The sequence below is a fragment of the Hylobates moloch genome, unplaced genomic scaffold (genome assembly GCF_009828535.3).
Source record: "Hylobates moloch isolate HMO894 unplaced genomic scaffold, HMol_V3 SCAFFOLD_4, whole genome shotgun sequence".
Taxonomy (NCBI): domain Eukaryota; kingdom Metazoa; phylum Chordata; class Mammalia; order Primates; family Hylobatidae; genus Hylobates; species Hylobates moloch.
The window spans coordinates 42,468,900-42,489,880 of record NW_026652279.1 but is presented as its reverse complement, the minus strand read 5'-3'; the positions used below and the strand labels follow the sequence as shown (position 1 = coordinate 42,489,880).

The 20,981-nt window shown below is 39.3% G+C and overlaps 1 protein-coding gene across 1 annotated transcript in view; it reads right to left on the bottom strand.

Moving 5' to 3' along the window:
- The window catches only part of B4GALT4 (beta-1,4-galactosyltransferase 4), a 60,363-nt gene extending 39,706 nt beyond the window's left edge, over window positions 1-20,657 (bottom strand). The window contains exon 1 of the mRNA XM_058437456.1: window positions 20,636-20,657. The gene's annotated coding sequence lies outside the window, so the exon portion shown is untranslated. The remainder of the gene's footprint in view (window positions 1-20,635) is intronic.
- Between the last annotated feature and the right edge of the window lie 324 nt (window positions 20,658-20,981).

Here is a 20,981-nt window from a genome sequence, read left to right as displayed (position 1 = left end):
CATTTGTTCGTAGGTTGAACTCACAGTTCTATATTCGTAAACATCTGGGTTAGTTCCTATACTTCTAAGAGTTTTAGGAATACTTAATTTACATTCGTGCTTACTATTATTTAAGCAAATTAAATTACAATTAATTTAATATTGTTTCTTAAGCTAATTTAATAAATGTGATAAATTTATAAAATTTAATAACTTTAATAATAAATGATTTGTAGCAATACCATCTGGAGGTGGAAAAATATTACACATACATACATATGAAGACTTACATAAACATACAGGCAGAAGCAGATTTGACAGATTTTTTTCTGAAATTTTAGCCATGTGTCAAGCACAGCAATACAAAACTCACTAGTTTATAAAAGAATACTTAGATCACAAAAAATTATGTTTCCAGCCAATGGAGCAAGATTATCCACATCAATGGCCAAAACTTTTTACTAATATTTGTGAGAGGAAAAAAGACTTTTAACATTTTTTATTCAGCAATTTTTATATTTCCCTTTTTTCTCATTTTGCTTTTTCTTCCCCAGAGTCATCTCCCCTAAATTTGCATTTTCAAAGGGAGGGCTCTCAGGTAAGACGAGGTAGAAAACTGATATCTCCGCCGGGCGTGGTGGCTCACGCCTGTAATCCCAGCACTTTGGGAGGCCAAGGGAGGCAGATCACCTGAGGTCAGGAGTTTGAGACCAGCCTGGCCAACATGGCAAAACCCCGTCTCTATTAAAAATACAAAAATTAGCCAGTCGTGGTGCCAGGCACCTGTAATCCCAGCTACTCGGGAGGCTGAGGCAGGAGAATCGCTTGAACCTGGGAGGCAGAGGTTACAGTGAGCCGAGATCGTGCCATTGCGCTCCAGCCTAGGCAGCAAGAGCAAGACTCGGTCTCAAAAAAAAAAAGAAAAAGAAAAAGAAAAGAAAATTGACATCTCAAAGGCACATGCTTCAGGCTGAAAACCAGCATTTTCCAAAACAAAAAAAGGTGAAAAGTACCTTAAACAAAGGTAAGGCTTGTTATGTACATTAATTGTTATGTACATTTAAACCAGATTCCTTCCCCATTAAAAGAGTTTCCTATGATTCAGTCCTCTTTCTCCTGATGCAGAGAGATAGGCAAACTTAAAAACTGAAATTTCTTTTATAGATGTAAATTTATCTTACCAAAGAGTCTCAAAATAACCAGCTGAATGCCAGAAATGCGTATTTTGGAGACCAATCCTGCTAGAGAGGCAGCTTCCCAACCCGGTTTCGGTTTTTTAACTAGATTATTGAGTCAGATTGGTTCATTCTTTTTTTCTCTTTGTAAGATTCAAAAAGCAGATGAGTCTGGTTTTGTGTTTTTTGTTTTTTTTTTTATTTTTGTTTTGTTTTTCAAAAAATACTTTAGGGATGAATTCTAAGAGATCATCTGCTATTTTCCTAGTCTCTTTCGTCCATCCCTAAAAGAAACAGGAGTTGAATCTTTGATATCTTCCTTGGGTACCTCTCATTTGGCCTCAGCCCTCCATTTATGGGCTTCTTCAGGTCCCCATGTCATGTGTATAAATTAGTAAAGATCAAGGAGTCCTGGATGAGATGCTCCAATTAGAATTCTAAATTTCTTAGCAAATTTCTAGGAGTTTTCCTTTGGGACAGAGAAATATTTCAATATTGCTCAGAACTCCAGATTTTGAACAAGGGATAAAGGTGGTTAAAGAAGTAGACATGGTTGATCTGAGGGCCTAAATTTATAAGGCATTTTTCTGGCTTTATTTTTTCCTTTGGGATGAGAAGTTAACAGAGTGAAAAGTTTAGAAGGCTCAGATAGTATGCTGAGGAAAATAAAGAGAAAGATAGAAGTGCAATCAGAGTTAAGTCAGTCAATGTACAATTCTAAATTATTTTAGACAAGGTTGACTCATTTCTCTAGAAAAGCACAGGTTTCAAAATGGAGAAGCCCCAGGAGCCTTGGATTCAGATGAACCCATTATTGCCGGTCTTCTTGTAACCTTATGTACCAGAGGCCTTTTACGGAACCCAGTCGTTTCTGTTGAATCCAATCTGATACAAAACCCAGTCCAACTTGTGAACCCAGTCTGGATTTAAAATGCTCAGATAAACTCAGGGATCACAACACAAGTTATGGAGCTCATATTCAAATGGGACTTGCTGATGACAACCTCCAAATGTGCAGTGAGAAACAGTGAGCATAAGGGGTTTAGGAAGATACCTACAACTGTCTGCTCATTGCTCCTAAAGGTCGTCATCAGGAGGGCACCTTTGGATCTCACTTACAATGTAGCAGGACGAGCCGCAGACAAAACCCCTCAGACACTGAGTTAAAGAAGGAAGGGCTTTATTTGGCCGGGAGCGTCGGCAAGACTCACGTCTCAAAAACTGAGCTCTCCGAGTGAGCAATTCCTGTCCCTTTTAAGAGTTCACAACTCTAAGTTAGGGGTCCGCATGAGAGGGTTATGATCTATTGAGCAAGCAGGCAGTACATGACTGGGGGCTGCACGCACCGGTAATCAGCAAGAAACAGAACAGGACAGGGATTTTCACAGTGCTTTTCCAAACAATGTCTGGAATCTATATATAGCATAACTGGTTGGGTCACAGGTTGATCTTTACCTACCAGGCCCAGGGCGCGGCGTTGGGCTGTCTGCCTGTGGATTTCATTTCTGCCTTTTAGTTTTTATTTCTTCTTTCTTTGGAGGCAGAAATTGGGCATAAGACAATATGAGGGGTGGTCTCCTCCCTTAACAACGCCAGATCTGTTCAAATAAAAACTTTCAACCAACTAAATTTAACAATTTGTTTGAGGAAAGAGCAATTTATGTATCAGGCAGCACTCAGGACCAGAAAAGATTCAGAGAGCTCCACTCTGAAGGGGGGCAGTGAGTATTTATAGACAGAACAGGGAAGTAAAGTTCAGAAATAGCTTGATTGGTTACAGCTAGACACTTGCCTTATTTGGACGTGGTCTGAACAGTTGGCAGCCTGTAATTGTCTGAAGCTCAGCTGCTTGTGATTGGCTGAGAAACAGTTATCCTACATGAAAAATGTGCTTCTAAGTTAGGTTTCAGTTTGTTTACATACTAAATTAGGTTGAAGTTTGTTACGCAAGGACTCAAAATATGTTTTTGTTGTTGTTGTTCTTTTCTTTTTTAAAATGAGCCTTCTCTTTTCATTTTCCAAAAAGATTCAAAATATAAAGACAGCCTCAAGGCCAAATTTAATTTAACAGACAACAGACATTGGGATTGCCTGACACAGAATACAGAAGAGCTTTTATTTTTTTGAAATTTTTAAAGAAAAAAAATTTCCCTGGAGATTATTTACCAATTACAAAGGGAAACAGGGACCTTTCCTTCAGAGAAAACTGGCAGATACCACCTTAACCAAGCACTAAAGTTAATTTCACCAATAGTAGAAATTGACATCACATCACACATGAGATGATACTTTGAGGATATAACATTATTTTATTGCACTCCTACCAAAAATGCATACCCGTAATGAGGAAACAGACAAGCTCAAATTAAGGAACATTCTATGAAACAACTAACCCATACACTTCAAAAATGTCAGTGTCATAAAAGACATGGAAACATGAGGAACAGTTTCAGATTACAGGAGACTAAGGAGATTTTACATCTAAATTTGATACTTGGTCTTGGATTTGGGAAAAAAAAGTTACTATAAAGTACATTATTGAGAATTGGAAATAACTACATACAGAGTGGTAGATTAAAAACAGCCTCAAATTATTTAACATTCCTCTCACTGAGGAATGGGGACAGATTTCCCTTCCCTTTAAATCTTGGCTGGTAGTCTGTGACTGCTTTGACAAATGTATAGTGAAAGAGGAAGCAGAATCAGCCTTGTAAAGGCTGGGCTCAGAACTGGCATAGCTTCACTTCCACTCTACTCCATTTGTCAAAGCAGTCACAGACCAGTCAAGATTTAAAAGGAGGGGAAATATGCCCCCATTCCTGAGTGAAAGGAATGCCAAAAAAATGGAGGCTATTTTTAATCTACCGTACTATACATATTTATTTCCGATGTTCTTGATAATATACTTATAGCAACTTTATTTCCAATCCAGGACCACACATAAAGAAGTTCCTTTAGTCTCTGTCACGGGCTGAATTCTGAATTGTGTCCCTCATCTGCCGTTCCCAGCCCCTACAATTCACAATTCATGCTGAAGCTCTAACTAACACCTAGTACCTCAGAATGTGACTACACTTTAAGACAGGGTCTTTATAAAGGTAATTAAGTTAAAATTGGGTCATAAATATGAGCCTTAATCCAGCATGACTGGTGTCTTTATAAGAGGAGGAGATTAGGACACAGATAACACAGAAGGATGACCACATGGCCGTGTGAGGACCTCAGCAAGAGGGTGGCTGCCTGCAAGTGGAGGAAAGAGGATGGAAGAAACCAAACCTGTTGATGTCTTCAGCTTGGACTTCCAGCTTCCAAATTTGTCAGAAAATAAATATCTGTTGTTTAAGCCACCCAGTTTATGGTATTTTGTTATGCCAACACACTAGCACATAGATACAGTCTCCTTTAATCTGAAACAGTTTGTCATTTTCCTCATCTTTAAGGACACTGACATTTTTAAAGTATACAGGCCAGGTGTTTCATAGAATATTTCCTAATTTTGACTCATCTGATTGTTTCTCATGATTAAATACCAATTACGTATTTTGGGCAAGAATATGATAAAGGTAATGTTATGTCCTCAGAGCATCACCTTGTGTGGGATGCCAATTTGTATTATTAATGACCCCTGGAAGCACTCATGCTTGGAAACTTGAGCCACCATGTTGGAAGTTCCGCTATCCTGAAGGTGCCGTGCTGTGGAAAGCCCAAAATAGCCAGGTGGAGAAGCCATGTGGGAAAAAAAAAAAAGATATTCAGCCACCTCCCAACTATTCCAGACCCCCAGGCACTGAGTCACCACAGCTAAGGTTGCAGACATCATATAGTGGAGAATAGCCCTTCCCAGGGTGCCATATCTGAATTCCCCTGACCTGCAGAAGCATGATACAGGAATAGTAAGTTGTTTTAATCCTCTAAGTTTTGAGATCATCTGATACACAGCAATAGACAATCAAAGCAGAACATATATTAGATAATATTCTCTCGATGTTAAATTTCCTGAAATTCATCTTATATTGTGGTTATATAGGAAAATTACTTTGTTCTTAAGAGTTACTTAATGATGAAGTATCATAATGTCTGCAATTTACTCTCAAATGATTTAGCTAATGTGTGTGAAAGAGAGAAAGAGAGAAATGGGGAGGAGAGGGATAGAGAGAGAGCACACAAACATAGAAAAATGTTAACGATTGGTGAATCTAGAGAAAATGCATACTGGCATTCCTTGATAATTTTTACAACTTTTCAAAATAAAAAGCTGAAATAAAAAAGGGAGAAAATATTCAATCTCAAAAAGAAAAAGCAATGACTAGACTTCCCCTTCTGGCCATGATGAAGTAGCAGGAAACAGATTTACCATCCCACCTGAAGCATCTAAAAAAAAAAAAAACAGGCAAAACATATAAAACAATGTTCAAAACATTTGATATCGGGCAACAAAGAACACTGATTTCTGAGAGACAGGAAATGAACAAGTTGAGTCCTACAGTTGTTTCATCTTACTACCTCAAGGGAGTTTCCAAACTGTGACAGAGGGAGGGAAAACCGAGGCAGAGCCTAGCAGACTCCCTGAATTGAAGAGACAAACCCTGGAGTCCGAGAGACCTAGGCAGCTACAGTTCATAGGACAGAATACCAGAGATAAGACAGATGCACACAGACAGAATCCTGGAGATCTTCAGGTAGACGCCCCCAAATATGCATGATCAATGCCTGCATGTAAGGAAAACACCCCAGGCCAGGAAATATACATCTGTAAAGGTTAGTGGGAACAGTTCCTGTCACTCACACTGGCCTGAGGATAATGTGCTTCCAGGAACTAGACAGGAAAAACTCATAATTCACAAGGCATTAGGTGGAGTACTAAGGATGGTCTTGCCTCAGTAATGAAGAATAAGCCCTACACTGAGCAATAGTCCAGACCTGCCTGACATGTTATCAAAACAAGGCCCAAAAGAGGCTGGGCGTGGTGGCTCACGCCTGTAATCTTAGCACTTTGGGAGGCCGAGGCGGGTGGATCACAAGGTCAAGAGATCGAGACCATCCTGGCTAACATGGTGAAACCCCGTCTCTACTAAAAATACACAAAATTAGCCAGGCGTGGTGGCACATGCCTGTAGTCCCAGCTACTTGGGAGGCTGAGGCAGGAGAATGGCGTGAACCCGGGAGGCGGAGCTTGTGGTGAGCCGAGATCATGCCACTGCACTCCAGCCTGGGCGACAGAGCCAGACTCTGTCTAAAAAAAAAAAAAAAAAAGACCCAAAAGGATTAAACTTTATCCAAGTAATTTAAGTGTCTCCCAGAACAAAGCTCAAGAAGATTTATATAAATGCAACAATATCTAGTACACAAGATAAAATTCACAATATCTAGCATTCAAAGATTACCAGGCACACAAAGAGGCAGGAAAACATAATCAATAGTGAAGAGAATAACCAATTGAAAGCAACCCAGAGCTGCAACCTAGAGCTGACGCAGATGTTAGAATTCACAGAGGACGGTAAGACAGTTAATTTCATTGTACTTCATATATTCAAAAAGTTAGAAACATTTATGTATAAAGAAAAACCCAAATAGAACTTGTAGAGATGAAAAGATCCATGACAACAATAACATACATGCCAGAAGAGAAGAAATGGAAGTATACTATTGTAAGATTCCTATACTATATGGGAAGGTTTTATACAATGTGAGTATAACACAACTTTAAGGTAGACTGTGATAGATAAACATGTACAGGCATACCTCAGACATACTGCAGATTCAATTCCAGACCACTGCAATAAAGCAAATACTGCAATAAAGTATGTCACACATTTTTTTTGTTTTTCAGTGCATATGAAAAGTTATGTTTATACTATACCGTAGTCTGTTAAGTGTGCAATAGCATTATGTCTAATGAAACAATGTACATACCTTAATTTTAAGATACTTTATTGCTAAAAATGCTAGTGGAGTGAGCTGAGCATATGCTGTAGGGAAAATGGTGCCAATAAATTTGCTTGGTACAGGATTACCACAAACAAAAACAAAAAACAAACAAAAAACACAGTATCGGATAAGCACGGTGGCTCATGTCTGTAATCCCAGCACATTTTGGGAGGCCAAGGTGGGCAGATCACCTGAGGTCAGGAGTTCTAGACCAGCCTGGCCAACATGGAGAAACCCTGTCTCTACTAAAAATACAAAAATTAGCTGGGTGTGATGACAGGCGCCTGTAATCCCAGCTACTCCTACTCGGGAGGCTGAGGCAGGAGAATCACTTGAACATGGGAGGCAGAGGTTGCAGTGAGCCAAGATCACACCATCGCACTCCAGCCTGGACAACAGAGCAAGACTCGGTCTCAAAAAAAAAAAAAAAACCCACAATATCTGTGACATGCAATAAAGCAAAGTGCAATAAAATGATATATGCCTATATACTATATACCCTTGAGCACTACTAAAAAAAAACAAAATAAATAATTATAGCTAATATGGCAATGAAAGGGATAAAACAAAATCATTTAAAATTGATTAGTTCAAAAGAAGGTGGCAAAAGAGAAAAACTGGAACAAATAACAGATGGAACAAATAGAAAACAAATAGCAAGATCATGTCAAACCTAACAACATTAATAATCAAATTAATGTAAACAGTGTAAACACCCTGATTAAAAGGCAGAGATTGTCAGATTAGATTAAAAAAGACCCAACTGTTTGCTGCCTACAAAAGCATACTATAAATATAAAAGTAATATATTAAATAGATTAAAAGAATGGAAAGGGCTATGCCATGCCAACACTCGTCAAAAGAAACAAGACAGGCTACTTTAAAATCAGACAAAATAAATTGCAGAGCAAACAATATTATCAAGGATAAAGATCATTTTATAATGATAAGAGGTAAATTTATCAAGAGGAAATAATAATCCTAGACACTTATGAGCCTAATAACAAAGCTTCAATATACATAAAGTAAAAACTATTAGAACTACGCAAGGAAATAGACAACTGCACAATTATAGTTACAGATTTCAACATACCTATTTCAATAGTTGCTAGAATAAGTGTAAAGAAAATAAGTGAGATTATAGAAGATTTGAACAATACTATTAACACTTGACCTGATTGACAATTTTATAGCACTGTACCCAGGAATAGCAGAATACACACTTTTCTCAAGTGCACAGAGAACTCTTCTGGGTTACAAAACAAGATTCAATAAATTCAAAGAAATTAAAGTTTTACAAAGTATATCCTCTGACCACAGAGGAATTAAATTAGAAATCTATAATAGAAATATCTTTGGAAAATCCACAAATATTTAACAACAAAACAACACCCTTCAAGTAACCCAGAGATGAAAGAAGAACTGAAAAGAGAAATCAAAAAATATTTTGAAATGAATGAAAGTGAAAACACAGTATATCAGAAATTGTAGATGCCACTAAAGCAGTCTCTAAGAGAAAATTTATAGCATTAAATGTCTATATTAGAAAAGAAAAAAGTTCTCAAAGCAATGATCTCAGTGTCTACTATACAAAAGTAGAAAAAGAAGATCAAATTAGACATGAAGTAAGCAGAAGGAAGGAATAAAGATCAAAGTAGAAATTAATGAAATAGAAAAGAGAAACTCAATAGAAGAAATCATAAAAGGCAGGGCGCGGTGGCTCATGCCTGTAATCCCAACAATTTGGGAGGCCAAAGCGGGCAGATTGCTTGAGCGCAGGAGTTCGAGATCAACTTAGGCAACATTGTGAAACCCTGTGTCTACAAAAAATACAAAAATTAGTTGGGTGTGGTGGTGCACACCTGTAGTCCCAGCTACTCAAGAGGCTGAGGTGGGAGGATGGCTTGAATCCAGAAGGTGGAGGTTGCAGTGAGCCAACATCATGCCACTGCACTCCAGTCTGGGCAATAAACGCCAGATCCTATCTCAAAAAGAAGAGAAGAGAAAGGAGAGAAGAGAAGAGAAAGAAGAGAAGAGAAGAGAAGAGAAGAGAAGAGAAGAGAAAATCTGGTTCTTGAGAGGATCAATAAATCTATTAAGCTCTTGAAGGACTGATCACGACAAAAGAGAAAATACACAAATTACTCATATCAGGAATGAGAGAAGTGACATCACTATAGATTCTACAGATACTAAAAAGATAAGAGATAATTATGAATAATTTTATGCCAGTGAATTCCACAATTTGGATAAAATGGACACATTCTTGAAAGATATAAATTATTGAAGTTCACTGAAGAAGAAATAGGCTGAGCGCGATGGCTCACCCCTGTAATCCCAGCACTTTGGGAGGCTGAGGCAGGTGGATCACCTGAGGTCAGGAGTTTGAGTCCAGCCTGGCCAACATGGTGAAACCCCATCTCTACTAAAAATACAAAAACTAGCCAGGCGTCGTGGCGCGCGCCTGTAATCCCAGCTACTCGAGAGGCTGAGGCAGGAGAATTGCTTGAACCTGGGAGGCGGAGGTTGCAGTGAGCTGAGATTGAGATCATGCCACTGTACTCCAGCCTGGGCAACTGAGTGAGACTCTGTCTCAAAAAAAAAAAAAAAAAGAAGAAGAGGAAGAAGAAATAGACAACCTAAACAGCCCTATATCTCTTAAGGAAATTTAAATTATAGGTAAAAGCCTTCCCACAAAGAAAACTCCAGGTCCCAGATAGCTAGTGAATTCCACAAACAGTTAAAGAAAAAATACCCAGGCATGGTGTCTTACACCTGTGGTTCCCTGACTTTGGGAAGTTGAAGTAGAAGGATGGCTTGAGTCCAGGACTTCAAGGTTATAGTGAGCTATGATTGCACCACTGCACTCCAGCCTGGGCAGCAGAGCAAGACTGTATCTCTAAGAAAGTAAAAATAAAAATAAATTTTAAAAGAAGAAATAATACTAATTTTACATAAACTTTTCCAAAAAAGTTAAAGAGGAGAAAATACTCCCCAACTCACTCTGAGCCCAACATTATCCTGATACCAAAGCCAGTCAAAGACATTATAAGAAATGAAAACTAAAGACCAATATCTTTCTTGTACATACATATAAAAATTCAAAACAAAATTTTAGTAAATTGAATCCAATAATATAAAAAGGATACTACAAAGCATGACCAAATGGGGTTCATCTCAAAAATGCAGGATTGGTTTAACACTCAAAATTTATTCAATGTAATTCATTATATAAACAAACAAAAAAAACATATGATCATCTAAACAGATATAGAAAATGTATTTCACAAAATCCAATTTCCTTTTTCTGATAAAAATTCTCAGCAAATTAGGAATGTGAGAGAACTTCCTCAACCTGATAAAAGGCACTTATAAAAATCTGTAACTAACATCATACTGAATGATGAAAGACTGCTTTTGTACTAAGATCATTAACAAGACAGGGATGTCTTCTGTCATTATTTCTATCCAACATTATACATAGGTGCAAAATTTCTAACAATTGTAACAAATTCAACAATGTATAAAAAGAATAATACATCACGACTAAGTAAGATCCATTCCAGGAATAAGTATTGGTTTAATACCCACAAATCCATAAATGTCATTCATCATATTTGTAAACTAAAAAGAAAATCCATATAAAACCATAGTTTAAGAAAAATGAGAAGAATCTAGATTAAAAAGGAAGAGAAAAACTGTATTAATTGATGGCGCCATTGTCTCTGTAGAAATTCCAACAGGGTACACAAAAAAGCTACTAGTACTAATAAGTAAGGTTAGTGAGATTGATGGAACAAGATCAATATACAAAAGCAAATCGAATTTCTACATATTGGCACTTACGATAACATGAAGTCAGTAAGAAAGATCAATTAACCAGTAGTAAAATGGGCAAAGTATCCGAAGGAATAATCACAGATAAGGAAATGTAAAAACATCTTTATTTTATGATAAGAAGCTCACTCTCTTTTCTACTAAGATTAATATAATTCAAATGTCAGTTAAAACTACACTGAGAGAATCAGAGACACAGATTTTTTTAAACTTGTATTGATGTTGGTGTGGAACAACAGGCAATCTTTTAGATAGCTAGTGAGAATGTAAATTAGTTTAACTTCTGTCAAGGACAATTTGTCAATATTATTAAACTTTTAAAAACCACATTGTGGCTGGGCGTGGTGGCTCATGCTTGTAATCCCAGCACTTTGGGAAGCCAAGGTGGGCAGATCACCTGAGGTCAGGAGTTCAAGACCAGCCTGGCCAACATGGTGAAACCCTGTCTCTAGTAAAAATATAAAAAAAAATTTGCCAGGTGTGGTGGCATGCACCTGTAATACGAGTTACTTGGGAGGCTGAGGTAGGAGAATTGCTTGAACCTGGGAGGCAGAGGTTGCAGTGAGCCAAGATCGTCCCATTGCACTCCAGCCTGGATGACAAGAGCAAAACTCTGTCTCAAAAAAAAAAAAAAAAAATGCACATTGCACCCCATAAATATATATACCTATTATATATACCCACAAAAATTAAAAATTAAAATAAATAAATAAAAATAAAGTAAAATAATGTACATTGCCTCTGACCCAACAATTCTTCTGTAGATTTTTTTTCTACAGATATTCAAGCATATGTGTCTATGGATAGTCAATGAAGCATCAATTTGTCATAGCAAAGTCAGAAACTGACTAACAGCCATCAGTAGGCCCACTTAAACAAATTAGGCACTGATTAGGCAGTAGGTGCAGCACATGGAGGACGAGCAGAAGCAGGTTCAAGTGTCACCTCACCAGGGAAGCGCAAGGAGCCAGCCAAAGAAAGCCATGAGGGACTATGCTATCCAGCCCATGTACTATGCTTTACCCACGGTTTTTCCAATCTGCAGACCAGGAGATTCCCTCATGTGCCTACACCACCAGGGCCCCGAGTTTCAAGCACAAAACTGGGCGGCTGTTTGGGCAGGCATCAAGGTAGCTGCAGGAGTTGTAGCACCTGGAACCCCAGCAAGACAGAACCGTTCACTCCCCTAGAAAAGGGGCTGAAGCCAGGGAGCCAAGTGGTCTCGCTCAGCAGGTCCCACTTCCACGGAGCCCAGCAAGCTAAGAACCACCGGCTTGAAATTCTCGCTTCCAGCACAACAGTCTGAACTTGACCTGGAACAATCGCAGGTTGGGGAGGGGCATCCACCATTACTGAAGCTTGAGTAGGCGGTTTTCCCCTGACAGTGCTAAGGAGGCCCAGAAGTTCAGACTGGGAGGAACTCACCACAGCGCAGCAAAGCGGCTGTGTCCAGACTGCCTCTCTAGATTCCTCCTCACTGGGCAGGGCATCTCTGAAAGAAAGGCAGCAGCCCCAGTCAGGGGCTTAGAGAAAAAACTCCCATCTCCCTGGGACAGAGCACCTGGGGAAAGGGGTGCTGTGGGCGCCCTTTCAGTGGATTTAATCATTCTTGCCTGCCAGCTCTGAAGAGACCAGCTGATCCTAAGAAAAGGGATTCTCCCAGCACAGCACACCAGCTCTGCTAAGAGACAGACTGCCTCCTCAAGTGGGTCCCTGACCCCTGTGCCTCCTGACTGGGAGAGACCTCCCAGCAGGGGTCGACAGGCACCTCATAAAGGAGAGCTCTGGCTGGCATTGGGCTGGTGCCCCTCTGGGATGAAACTTCCAGAGGAAGGAGCAGGCAGCAAGCTTGGCTGTTCTGCAGCCTCTGCTGGTGATACCTCGGCAAACAGGGTCTGGAGTGGACCCCCAGCAAACTGCAGCAGACCTGCAGAAGAGGGGCCTGACAGTTAGAAGAAAAACTAACAAACAGAAAGCAATAACATCAACATCAACAAAAAGGACGGCCACACAGAAACCCCACCCAAAGGTCATCAGCCTCAAAGAACAAAGGTAGATAAGTCCACAAAGATGAGGAAAAAGCAGCACAAAAAAATGCTGAAAATCCCAAAACCCAGAATGCTTCTTCTCTTCCAAATGATTGCAACCCCTCTCCAGCAAGGGCACAAAACTGGACTAAGAATGAGTTTGACAAATCGACAGAAGTAGGCTTCAGAAGGTGGGTAATAACAAACTTCTCTGCACTAAAGGAGCATGTTCTAACCCAATGCAAGGAAGCTAAGAACCTTGATAAAAGGTTACAGGAACTGCTAACTAAAATAACCAGTTTAGAGAAGAACATAAATGACTTGATGGAGCTGAAAAACACAGCACGAGAACTTCATGAAGCATACACAAGTATCAGTAGCCAAATCAATCAAGCAGAAGAAAGGATATCAGAGACTGAAGATCAACTTAATGAAATAAGGCATGAAAACAAGATTAGAGAAAAAAGAATGAAAAGGAACAAACAAAGCCTCCAAAAATATGGAACTATGTGAAAAGACTAAACATATGACTGATAGGTATACCTGAAAGTGACAGGGAGATTGGAACCAAGTTGGAAAGCACACTTCAGGATATTATCCAGGAGAACTTCCCCAACCTAGCAAGACAGGCCAACATTCAAATTCAGGAAAAACAGAGAATACCACAAAAATACTCTTTGAGAAGAGCAACCCCAAGACACATAATCATTAGATTCTCCAAGGTTGAAACAAAGGAAAAAATGTTAAGGGCAGCCAGAGAGAAAGGTCAGGTTACCTACAAAGGGAAGCCCATTAGACTAACAGCAGATCTCTCTGCACAAACCCTACAAGCCTGAAGAGAGTGGGCACCAATATTCAACATTCTTAAAGAAAGGAACTTTCAACCCAGAATTTCATATCCAGCCAAACTAAGCTTCATAAGCGAAGGAGAATTAAAATCCTTTAAAGACAAGCAAATGCTGAGGGATTTTGTCACCACCAGGCCTGCCTTACAAGAGCTCCTGAAGGAAGCATTAAATATGGAAAGGAAAAACCTGTACCAGCCACTGCAAAAACACACCAAAATATAAAGACCAATGACACTATGAAGAAACTGCATCATCTAATGTGCAAAATAACCAGCTACCATCTTGATGACAGGATCAAATTCACACATAACAGTATTAACCTTAAATGTAAATGGACTAAATGCCCCAATTAAAAGACACAGACAGGCAAATTGGATAGACTCAAGACCCATCAGTGTGCTGTATTCAGGAGACACATCTCATGTGCAAAGACACACATAGGCTTAAAATAAAGGAATGCAGAAACATTTATCAAGCAAATGGAAAGCAAAAACAAAGCAGCGGTTGCAATCCTAGTCTCTGATAAAATAGACTTTAAACAAACAAGGATCAAAAAAGACAAAGAAAGGAATTACATAATGGTAAAGGGATCAATTCAACAAGAAGAGCTAACTATCCTAAATATATATGCACCCAATACAGGAGCACCCAGATTCATAAAACAAATTCTTAGAGACCTACAAAGAGACTTAGACTCCCACACAATAATAGTGGGAGACTTTAACAGCCCACTGCTAATATTAGACACATCAACGAGACAGAAAATTAACAAGGATATTCAGGATTTGAACTCAGCCCTGGACCAAGCAGACCTAATAGACATCTACAGAACTCTCCACCCCAAATCAACAGAAGATACATTCTTCTCAGCACCACATAACTTATTCTAAAATCAACCACATAATTGGAAGTAAAACATTCCTCAGCAAATGCAAAAGAACAGAAATCATAACAAACTATCTCTCAGACCACAGTGCAACCAAATTAGAAGTCAGGATTAAGAAACTCACTCAAAACTGCACAACTACATGGAAACTGAACAACCTGCTCCTGAATGACTACTAGGTAAATAACAAAATTAAGGCACAAATAAAGAAGTTCTTTGAAACCAATGAAAACAAAAACACAACATACCAGCATCTCCGGGACACAGCTAAAGCAGTGTTTAGAGGGAAATTTATAGCACTAAATGCCCACAGGAGGAAGTGGAAAGATGTAAAATTGACACCCTAACATCACAATTAAAAGAACTAGAGAAGCAAGAGCAAACAAATTCAAAGCTAGCACAAGGCAAGAAATAACTGACATCAGAGCAGAATTGAAGGAGAAAGAGACATGAAAAACCCTTCATAAAATCAATGAATCCAGGAGCTGGTTTTTTGAAAAGATCAACAAAATTGATAGACCGCTAGCAAGATTAATAAAGAAGAAAAGAGAGAAAAATCAAATAGGCACAATAAAAAATGAAAAAGGGGATATCACCACCAATCCCAAAGAAATACAAACTACCATCAGAGAATACTATAAATGCCTCTATGCAAATAAACTAGAAAATCTACAAGAAATTGATAAATTCCTGGATACATACACCTCCCAAGACTAAACCAGGAAGAAGTCAAATCCCTAAATAGACCAATAACAAGTTCTGAAATTAAGGCAGTAATTAATAGCCTACCAACCAAAAAAAAAGCCCAGGACCAGATGGAGTCACAGCTGAATTCTACCAGAGGTACAAGAATAGTTGGTACCATTCCTTCTGAAACTACTCCAAACAGTGAAAAAGAGGGACTCCTCCCTAACTCATTTTATGAAGCCAGCATCATCCTGATACCAAAACCTGGCAGAGACACAACAAAAAAAATTTCAAGCCAATATCCCTGATGAATATTGATGCAAAAATCCTCAATAAAATATTGGCAAACTGAATCCAGCAGCACATCAAAAAGCTTATCCCCCACGATCAAGTCAGCTTCATCCTGGAATGCAAGGCTGGTTCAACATACGCAAATCAATAAATGTAATCCATCACATAAACAGAACCAATGACAAACCCCACATGATTATCTCAATAGATGCAGAAAAGGCCTTCAATAAAATTCAACATCCCTTCATGCTAAAAACACTCAATAAACTAGGTATTGATTGAACGTATCTCAAAATAATAAGAGCTATTTATGACAAACCCATAGCCAACATCATACTGAATAGGCAAAAGCTGGACGCATTCCCTTTGAAAATCGGCACAAGACAAGGATGCCCTCTCACCACTCCTATTCAACATAGTATTGGAAGCTCTGGCCAGGGCAATGAGGCAAGAGAAAGAAATAAAGAGTATTCAAATAGGAAGAGAGGAAGTCAAATTGTCTCTGTTTGCAGATGATGTGATTGTGTATTTAGAAAACCCCATTGTCTCAGCCCAAAAACTGCTTAAGCTGATAAGCAACTTCAGCAAAGTCTCAAGATACAAAATCAATGTGCAAAAATCACAAGCGTTCCTATACACCAATAATAGACAAACAGAGAGCCAAATCATGAGTGAACTCCCATTCACAATTGCTACAAAGAGAATAAAATACCTAGGAACACAACTTACAAGGGATGTGAAGGACCTCTTCAAGAAGAACTACAAACCACTGCTCAAGGAAACAAGAGAGGGCACAAATAAATGGAAAAAAATTCTGTGCTAATGGATAGGAAGAATCAATATCATGAAAATGGCCATCCTGCCCAAAGTAAGTTATAGATTCAATGCTATTCCCGTAAAGCTACCATTGACTTTCTTCACAGAATTAGAAAAAAACACTTTAAATGTCATGTGGAACCAGAAAAGAGCCCATATAGCCAAGACAATCCTAAGCCAAAAGAACAAAGCTGGAGGCATCATGCTACCTGATTTCAAACTGTACTACAAAGCTACAGTAACCAAAACAGCATGTTACTGGTACCAAAACAGATATATAGACCAATGGAACAGAACAAAGACCTCAGAGATAACACCACACATCTACAACCATCTGATCTTTGACAGATCTGACACACACAAGCAATTGGGAAAGGATTCCCTATTTAATAAATGGTGCTGGGAAAACTGGCTAGCCATATGCAGAAACAGAAACTTCCTTACACCTTACCCTTCCTTACACCTCATACAAAAATTAACTCAAGATGGATTAAAGACTTAAACATAAAACCAAAAATTATAGAAACCCTAGAAGAAAACGTAGGCAATACCATTCAAGTCATAGGCATGGGCAAAGACTTCATGACTAAAATGCCAAAAGCAATTGCAATAAAAGCCAAAATTGACAAATGGGATCTAATCAAACTAAAGAACTTCTGTACAGCAAAAGAAACCAACATCAGAGTGAACAGGCAACCTACAGCATGGGAAAAAAATTTTGCAAGCTACCCATCTGATAAAGGGCTAATATCCAGAATCTAAAAGGGACTTAAACAAATTTACAAGAAGAAAACAACCCCATCAAAAAGTGGGCAAAGAATATGAACAGACACTTCTCAAAAGAAGACATTTACGTGGCCAACAAACATATGAAAAAAAGCTCATCATCACTCGTCATTAGAGAAATGCAAATCAAAACCACAACGAGACACCATCTCACACCAGTTAGAATGGCGATTATTAAAAAGTCAGGAAACAACAGATGCTGGCAATGCTGTGGAGAAATAGGAACGCTTTTACACTGTTAGTGGGAGTGTAAATTAGTTCAGCCATTGTGGAAGACAGTGTGGCGATTCCTCAAGGATATAGAACCAGAAATACCATTTGACCCAGCAATCCCATTACTGGGTATATACCAAAGGATTATAAATCATTCTACTACAAAGACACATGCACACGTATGTTTATTGCAGCACTATTTAAAATAGCAAAGACTTGGAACCAACCCAAATGCCCATCAATGATAGACTGGATAAAAAAAATGTGGCACATATACACCATGGAATACTATGCAGCCATAAAAAAGGATGAGTTCATGTCCTTTGCAGGGACATGGATGAAGCTGGAAACCATCATTCTCAGCAAACTAACATAGGAACAGAAAACCATGTTCCCACTCATAAGTGGGAGCTGAACAATGAGAACACATGGACACAGGGAGGGGAATATCACACACACATCGGGGGTGGGGGACTAGGGGAGGGAGAGCATTAGGACAAACACCTAATGCATGCGGGGCTTAAAACCTAGATGACCGGATGACAAGTGCAACAACCACCATGGCACATGTATACCTATGTAACAAACCTGCACATTCTGCACATGTATCCCAGAACTTAAAGTAAAATTTAAAAAATATATAATAATAAAAATTCTTAATGGGAAAAAAAGAATTAAAAACAAACTCTTGAAGCTAGTTACCTTTGGGTGGTGAGACATGGGGGTGAAAGGGAGGTTTGGAGAATAAAGCAGGAAATGTTTTTCTTTTTCCATTTAATACCATTCTGTACTTTTGAATTTTTTAACCAAGTACATGTATTACTGTTAAAATGGACGTTCCTTATACAATTTCATCATTTTGGTTTTGTTTAATTTTAGGTTTAAGGCACATGAGGAAAGTATAATGTATCTATTTTTAACATTTTATGGTCTGAACACTTATGTTTTCCAGATAAAGCTAAGCCACTTCATAGCCTGTCTCTGCATGGTACTATTTTCCAAAGAAACACTAACCCATATCCAAAAATAACAGAAATGCAATTTAAATTTTTACTTCAGTGCCATGAAAGCATCAAAGGGGGATTCCATTTATAATACATAACAAAACCTCTTAAAATCTTCTTGCCCGACCTCTCAATATCACACCATATGGTAGCTGCTTCTAAAACTCTCTCCCCCCATCTTCAAACCTTTACAGAATGCATCCCACACTGTCTCCAGTTTCCTCTATTCCCCACTTCTCTCCCTTCTCTTTCTGGGCCTATTGTCTTCTAAGTCTCGGTCCTTTCAAATATAAATCAAGCTGCCCCTGATGTTCATTTTATCCCTTATCACAAGGATCCTTCTTCTTAGTCTGGGAAAACTAGCATTATTGTTTATTTGTTTGTTTTTGTTGGAGACAGAGTCTCACTCTGTCACCCAGGCTGGAGTGCAGTGGTGCAATCTTGCTTCACTGCAACCTCTGCCTCCCCAGTTCAAGCAATCCTCGTGCCTCAGCCTCCTGAGTAGCTGGGACTACAGGTGCGTGCCACCACTCCCGGATAATTTTTTGTATTTTAATAGAGATGGGGTTTCACCATGTTGCCCAGGCTGGTCTCGAACTCCTGAGCTCAGGCAGTCTGCCTGCCTCAGCCTCCAAAGTGCTAGGATTACAGGTATCAGCCACCATGCTAGGCCAGCATCATTGTATTATTACTTCTAAAGAAAAACCAAATTCTTATTTCTAAAAAATCTACCACAGTCAAAGATTTGAGACATAGCCTGCTAGAATATAGTTGTAAAACTACGAATTTCTCTCCTCTAAGCATCTTAGAGACAGGGACTGGGTTTTATTCATCTTTGCATTCACTGGGCCTGCAACGTGCTTTACACACCAAGTGCACACGGAACTATTAAAGCTGTAATTTGGAATTATAGCTTTTATGAGAGAGGTCATAGGGAGAAGAGGAAGGAAGCTAATTTTTACGAGTATCTGCTATGGAGCAGTCACTGTGCCTTTCTAGTGGTAAAGTGTCTCTATCTCTCTCCTTTTCTAGATCAGTAATTGCCACAGGGGAGCAAGAAAGGCAGATGTGACGTACATAAAGTTTGAAGAGACCCTCCATGTGATGCTAGTATTCCCACATCATAAAACATCCTCATACCTCCCGCATGTAAACTAAGTCACTTTTACAAATGCGGGTGTGTCCAAAGTACCATCCTGACCTTTAAGTGCTGGGGATGAGGTAGAAAGATTAGGAACTACTGATGGAAACTGAGTGTGTGTGTGTGTGTGTATGCGCGCGCGCGCGTGTGATGCGTGTGTATTTAAAACACATACACATTCAAAAATGCCCACTAGATGGCAAACCCACATCTCAAATGTTAACCATTACTGGCGTGACCCTTCTGGAAGGCTAGGGCACTTTAATAATTCAAGCCAATTCTTAAAAGGCCAAGATTTTGTATACAGTTTAAAGGGCATGCAAATTAGCTTTGTGATGATGGTCTTACAAATCATTTCTAGGAATAGAGGCTAAACTTATAACTCCACCATTTCCAGAACCTACTGTGATTTATTTTCCACGCAAAATACAGTATGAATGCAGGTAAATTAAATTTCCTTACTAGACCATCTGATTTCATATCTAGGTTTCGTAACTTTGTGGGAGTAAAGCAAGTGATGGGGATAGGATGCGACCCTAAGTAGTCCCATTCTGGAAGTTAGGCATTTTATCCAGGATGCCTTTCAACCCTCCGCTAACGTGAGAGGGAAGGCGCCAAGGAAGAATGCGTAGCTTTCCGCCCTCCTCCCCAGGCTCCTACGTTGCTGCCAGATGTAGTTGAGCCTGCACTGCTCAAAATTCTCCAGTGGCTCCCCACTAAAGGATCACCTCTATCAACGGTATCACACACACAGTCCCATCTTACGGACAAGCTGGTATATCACCAATCTCTCTCACACCCAGCCGCATTGATTTGCTTTCCAGTCCCTGAGCAAGTCCTGATCTCACACACCTCTGTGACTCTAGAAATGCTATTCTTGCTGTCCTGAAAACCCTCTCCCCTATTATCTGCAGGAGCAACTACTCACTCTTCAAGTCTCCACAAGGATCACTTTCTCTAAGAGGCCCTCTTACTCTGCCAGGCCCTCTTACTCCAACTTCAATATACCCATCATACCATTTGTTGCACAGTGCACCTCTCTCTTGCCACAAAAACGAGGGCTTCATGAGGGCCCGGATGGTGTCTTTCCAACTTTGTGTCCTCAGCACCGAATCCAAGGCCTAGCATACAGACAATGCTTAGTAAATTATTGACTGGCTGGCCAAATAAATGTATAAATGTGTGTAAACAGACTTTGCATATTTCCTCTAAAAATTTCAGTGCTCAGGTCCCAGAATATAGCAGGGAGAGAGCTCCTTCACTGACTGCCTTGCAGAGGCATAGGTGGGGATAGAGGATCAGGGAGCCAGAGCCAGAGAAGCCAGCACAGGGAGGCTACAGGGCTGATAGAGTGGCTCCACAG